We start from the raw sequence: 6,111 nt of genomic DNA, 5'->3' as shown, positions 1-6,111 counted from the left end.
TCGGGATGGAATTGATTTAGCAAGTTGACCAATTTGAACCTCCAAATTATGGATGCTAGATGAGTGGTTTTTAATAAGCTGATCGAATTTATTTTCGATCCGTTTAAAACCATCGTCGTGATTACTTATTTTTCCACTGATAGCATCTATAAACTTGTCGATTTTAGAAGATAAAGTGCTAATCGTATCTCTTGACTGATTTTGATAATTAGTGGTACGCTTTTGATTAGCACTAATATTATTGTTACCGTTATCTTTCCAATTAAAGTTAGGATGATTCCTCCATCCAGAATTATAAGTATTAGAGTAAGGATTATTAGTTTGGTTTTGCCCTTGGACAAAATTTACATGTTCAATCTCACTCATATTTTCGTAATCCACATCCGTTTGGATTGGATTACCATTGGTATCGCGCGGTGCCATAAATTTGTCAATTTTATGCGATAAAGCAGAAATTGGGCTTGTAGCATCGCGACTAGATCAAGTTCAACTATACCTTTAACTGACGATGAGGTTGAGGATGATGGTTTTGCCACCGGCATATGTCCATGTTCCGCGGGCCACATACTGCTGTTGATTGCCATTTCCTCCAAAAGTTCTCTCGCTTGGGCTGATGTTTTCTTCATAAATAGCCCTCCCGACATAGCATCTAATGAACCCCTAGTTGTAGGATTCAGTCCATTGTAAAATGTTTGCATTAAAAGTTCAGCGGGTAATTGGTGGTGTGGGCATAAACGTTGAAGTTCTTTAAAACGTTCCCAAGTTTCATAAAGGGTCTCATTATCATTTTGAGAAAAAGATGTTAACTCCTTTATGACTCTTGCGGTTTTTGCTAAAGGAAAATATTTAGATAAAAACGCTTGGGCTAATTGTTCCCAAGTGGCAAAAGTTGCGGCTGGCATAGAAGTTAACCATTCTTTGGCTCTATCCTTCAAAGTGAAAGGAAAGAGGCGAAGTTTGATTGCTTCTGCAGTCACATCTGGAATTTTAAAAGTGTCACAAATTTCTAGGAAATTTGTTAAATGGGTGTTGGGATTTTCGTTAGGTAACCCGTAAAATGTTACATTATTTTGCAACATATTAAGCAAAGCTGGCTTAATTTCAAATTGATTTGCGGTGATTCTGGGTCTAACGATACTATTGGTTACACCGGCCACACCTGGCCTAGCGTATTCCATAAGTGTTGGTGGGTCTGCCATTTTTTCTGGCTCGGTATGTGTTTTTACTGGGGTCTTATTTTTGTTTTTCTTATTTTTCTTGTTCTTCCTAATTGTTTTCTCAATATCTAGGTCTATAGGGTCTGGTGCAATGCCTGAACTTCGAGAACTGCGCATGAACCTGAAATCTTGCACGAACCGAAACTACCTACAAAACAGAATTTGATAAGTAAATAAATTAGTATAGGAAAACTTTTAAATTATAAAAGTTAGAATAAATATGTTTAAACCTAGATTTGAAATAAAACATGAAAAATTTAAAATTTTGTCAAAAATTTTGGCGTTCCCCGGCAACGGCGCCAAAAACTTGTTGAGCGATTTCCGCAAGTGCACGGTATACGCTTGTAGTAATAAAAGATATCGAACCCACAGGGAACGCTTTTTAACTAAAACTTTATTTAATTCGGTTTAATCACGTGTTTAGGTTTAATAAAAGAAATACGTTTAGTTGATGGAATAGGTTTTGGTAAATTAGGATTAGATAGAAAGATTATATCGAGTTTAGAGAACAATTCCGTTTGGAATTTTGATTGCAAAACAGATACTTCCGTAATCGGAATGAAATAGATCTTATTTTCATAAAGCAAAGTAAACAACTTTAACTTTGTGAGATTATGGACATGTAACAATATAATAATTTACTCAATTAAATGGCTTCGAACCATAGAAATCCCTCTAGCGTAGAGACGATTCCTACCTTAATCAAACTAGTGTTTTACTTCTGATAAGCCGCGATCAGCGATCATGTCATCTATAAAAACTAAATTTGTTAAGTGTTCAACAAAGTTCTTATAAGAATAAGATGGAATAGAATGTTTTAATAAAAACACCAATATATCATTTTGAAAATCATTTTGTCAGAACAATATCAAAATAACAATAGTAAGAATATATTGAATAAATAAGTATATCATTAATTGAAATGTGAATTTTCACAAGTTAACAGAGAAGTAGAAACTTGGATAGCATTGTAACGAAGACTTTGAGATCCGGGTCGTCAATCTTTCTCTCAAACTTCGTAGGCTCGTTAAACCATATGCGCTTCAGCCGTCAATTCTTCTCGCTGGATCTTTGGAATAGAGACTGGTCCCGTCCACTATTAGAATGAAAACTAAACTAATACTGTGTTTATAACTAATCTAAATACAATTCGTGTACAACACGATTGCTTACAGAAATGAAATCTAACTTTCTGATTCTTTTCTGAATCAGAAACTCAACATAACAACTTTCTTTTCTAATTTCTCTAACTTTTCCAACTTAACCAACCTTGATTTCTGAAATGGATCACTTATTTATAGTTGTTGAAGGGTTGTAAATGACGGGTCGTGTCTGCTGGTGAATGGTTGCTTTTATCCGAACAAACAGACGCGTTTTTCTGAATTAAACATGTGTTTTGTGTGCAGGAAGACTTGCTGTCGCGACTGAGATTCTGAAAATCTCAGTCGCGACAGGGGGTATAGGGGCGAGCTTGAATACGTTGTTTTCCCCCGGTCTGGCCTCCGTAAGTCGCGACTGAGATTTTGAGAATCTCAGTCGCGACAGAGAGTTTTCCTCCTTGGTGTTCGACTGTTTTTCGTCCTCCTCGAGCGTTCTTCTGGCTGATATGCATTCTCGGTACGTTTTTAAGGTTTTTCCTCCATTTTAGCTCCGTTTTCGCTCCTATTTGGATTTTACCAAATATTTAGGTACCTTGCATCAAAGAAGTAAATAAAGACGTAAAAGTATTCCAAATGAATATAATTAGCACGATTTCAATGTAAATTTATCGTATTTATATATGATATTTTAGGTATATTTTGGGCTTAACAGATACAATCCAGATTTTCTTGGGGACAGCATCAACATCTTTTGAGCTAGTTTGGATTGCTTTGCGTTTCTTTTCTCGCTTGGTAGGGTTAGCAGTTTCAGCTACAGCGATGTTCTCTTCCTGATGTTGCTCATCATCAGCTTCCTCCTGAGCTTCCTCGATGACCCCTTTTCCCTTCTTGGGCTTGATGGGTTGGTCATATACTAACCCAAACAACAAGGCGACTGTGATTTCAGTTCCCACAGTTTCTGTTTCATTAATCAAGTCGATTTGATGATCTTCGAGGATTCTGGTTATAAGGGAACCCAACCTGAGCTTGATAGTACTTCATTGAAGTGCTTCTACCAAAAATACGGGCATATTGAGAGGGCTGTAGGTCAGCATGTGCCAAATGAAGCACTGCTCGAAATTTGAAGCTGATGATGCTGAGTTGATTTTTGGGAAGATGAAGTTAGTGAGGAGATAGTGAGCCATCTTTTGATTTTGACCCATGCATGTACTGGGTATTTCTCCTTTGTGTTTCACTGGTTTACAGAACGAGACAGTGTGGTCAAGCTTTTCCTTAGTAGTCCTGAATTCCATTCCGGTGTTTGGAAGATTGAGTAAGGTTGCGAGATAGGATGGGGTAATCGTTAGCTTCTTACCTTTAACGTGGGTTACCAGATGGTCAGCATCACTTCCATCAACACAGAGGTTGGAGTAAAATTCCCGTACTAACCTAGGGTAGGTTCTGCCAACAAGTGAAAAGAGTCCAGCCCATTCATTCTTCTCAATCCATTCACAGAACGGTTGCTCATCTGTTATGAAGCTCGGAGAGAACCATCGACATCTTAGAACCTCATGATTCTTTACGCTCGGGTACACTTTAACGAAGAATTTCTCATTCGGCTGCTTATCCTTCTTCTTCTTCTTTGAAGAGGTTGCGAGGTCAATTTTAGGGTTCTTGTTTGGAGTTAGGTTATGCTGACCTTGTTGAGGAGGAGACTTAGGGTTTTCATCGGTGTGGTCGTCGTTGTTACCGCCACCGGAAAGATTTTGGGACTTCGTCATGATTATGAATTCTTTGAGAGGATTTTTGGGATTTAGAGAGAGAGGGATTTTGATGCCAAGGATTTCGAATGTAAAGAGTGATAAGTGGGAATACTTCCACTATTTATAGAGGTGTGAATTGATCCTATTCGTTGAACTAGCCGTTTATCCTCGAGATGATCAAGCGACAGAGATTCTGGCATTTATGACACGTTCGGCGCATGAGTTTTCTCATTATTGCTTACGTTATCCTAGGTGGCTATTAATACGTGTGCTAGCATTTAATGTTTTAAATGGGTTTTTACTCAGCATTAAGAATATCAAACGTTTGAGATTCTGAGTAGTCAGTTTTACGTAGGATAGTTGCTTGTGAGCTTAGTAACTTAGCTTAGGATAATCACTCAGCATGTATACCTACTCAGCATAGGGTGATTTCATGTCATTTTTAACTCAGCATGCAACAGTTACTAATTTATCACAAATCACTCAGCATGGTAATCACTCAACATTCAATTTAGCACATAGAATTATTGAAGAGGATTAGACATACCGATAGCTTCCCTTATTATGCTAAATTGCTCACGAGCCAAGGGCTTCATAAAGATATCCACAAGCTGTTCATTTGTTGATACGTAGGTCAGCTTGATCTCACCCTTGAGTACATGATCTCTGATGAAGTGATGTCTTATGCTTACATGCTTCATCCTGCTGTGTTGGATTGGATTTTTAGATAAGTCAATTGCACTCTTGTTGTCACATTTGACCTCTATTGTTTCTGTTTTGACACCATAATCCTCAAGCTGTTGCTTAATCCATAGGACTTGGGCCACATAGCTTCCAGCAGCAACGTACTCAGCTTCAGTTGTAGACAAGGCTACTGATGACTGCTTCATACTAAACCACGAAACCAGATAGCTTCCTAGGAATTGACATCCTCCTGAAGTGCTTTTTCGTTCTAGCTTATCTCGTCCATAGTCAGCATCAGTATATCCAATCAGTGTGAAGTCACTTGTATTTGGATACCATAAACCTGCATTAACTGAGCTCTGCAAATATTTGAAAATTCTTTTTACAGCTATTAAGTGAGATTCCCTGGGGTCAGCTTGATATCTTGCGCAATAACATACTGAGTACTGAATGTCAGGTCTACTAGCAGTAAGATAAAGTAGAGAGCCTATCATACCTCGATATAACCTGATGTCTACAGACTTACCTTTCTCGTCAGCACAAAGGACAGTGTCAGTACCCATTGGGGTTGATATGGGTTTACATTCTTCCATATCAAACTTCTTTAACATTTCTTTGGCGTACTTAGACTGACTTATGAAGATGCCATTCTTGCCTTGCTTGATTTGAAGTCCAAGGAAGAAGTTGAGTTCACCCATCATAGACATTTCGAACTCAGTTTGCATCTGTTTGCTAAACTCTTTGCACATAGAATCGTCAGTAGCACCAAAAATTATGTCATCTACGTAAATTTGTGCAAGTAAGGTATTTTTACCCTTTTTCTTAATGAACAAGGTTGTGTCAGCTTTGCCTCTGACATAATTCCTGGTCAGCAGGAAGTTGGTCAACCTTTCATACCAAGCTCTTGGAGCTTGCTTTAGCCCATATAGGGCCTTTTTGAGTTTATAAACGTGGTTTGGAAATTTTGGATCTTCAAACCCTGGAGGCTGACTAACATATACCTCTTCGTTTATAAAGCCATTAAGAAATGCACTCTTAACATCCATTTGATATAATTTAAAGTTCATGAAACTTGCATAGGCACATAGTATACGTATAGCTTCTAACCTAGCAACGGGTGCAAAGGTTTCACCATAGTCAATGCCCTCTTGCTGACTATAGCCTTGGGCTACAAGTCGGGCTTTATTTCTGACTACGTTGCCTTGCTCATCTAATTTATTTCTAAAGACCCATTTAGTTCCTATGGTCTTTTGATTCCTAGGCTTAGGCACTAAATCCCATACCTCATTTCTTGTGAATTGATCAAGCTCTTCTTGCATAGCATTGATCCAATATTCATCGTGCTCAGCATCGGCAAAATTCTTTGGC

At 38.1% G+C, this 6,111-nt stretch overlaps 1 non-coding gene across 1 annotated transcript; it reads left to right on the top strand.

Moving 5' to 3' along the window:
* Window positions 1-714: 714 nt before the first annotated feature.
* Window positions 715-821, top strand: LOC136221049 (small nucleolar RNA R71). The gene has a single exon (XR_010684840.1). It is a non-coding gene; the product is annotated as a small nucleolar RNA R71 (small nucleolar RNA).
* Window positions 822-6,111: the final 5,290 nt, after the last annotated feature.

This window comes from Euphorbia lathyris, chromosome 2 (genome assembly GCF_963576675.1).
Source record: "Euphorbia lathyris chromosome 2, ddEupLath1.1, whole genome shotgun sequence".
Taxonomy (NCBI): domain Eukaryota; kingdom Viridiplantae; phylum Streptophyta; class Magnoliopsida; order Malpighiales; family Euphorbiaceae; genus Euphorbia; species Euphorbia lathyris.
The sequence above is the reverse complement of the archived record's forward strand: the minus strand, read 5'-3'. Positions and strand labels throughout refer to the sequence as shown.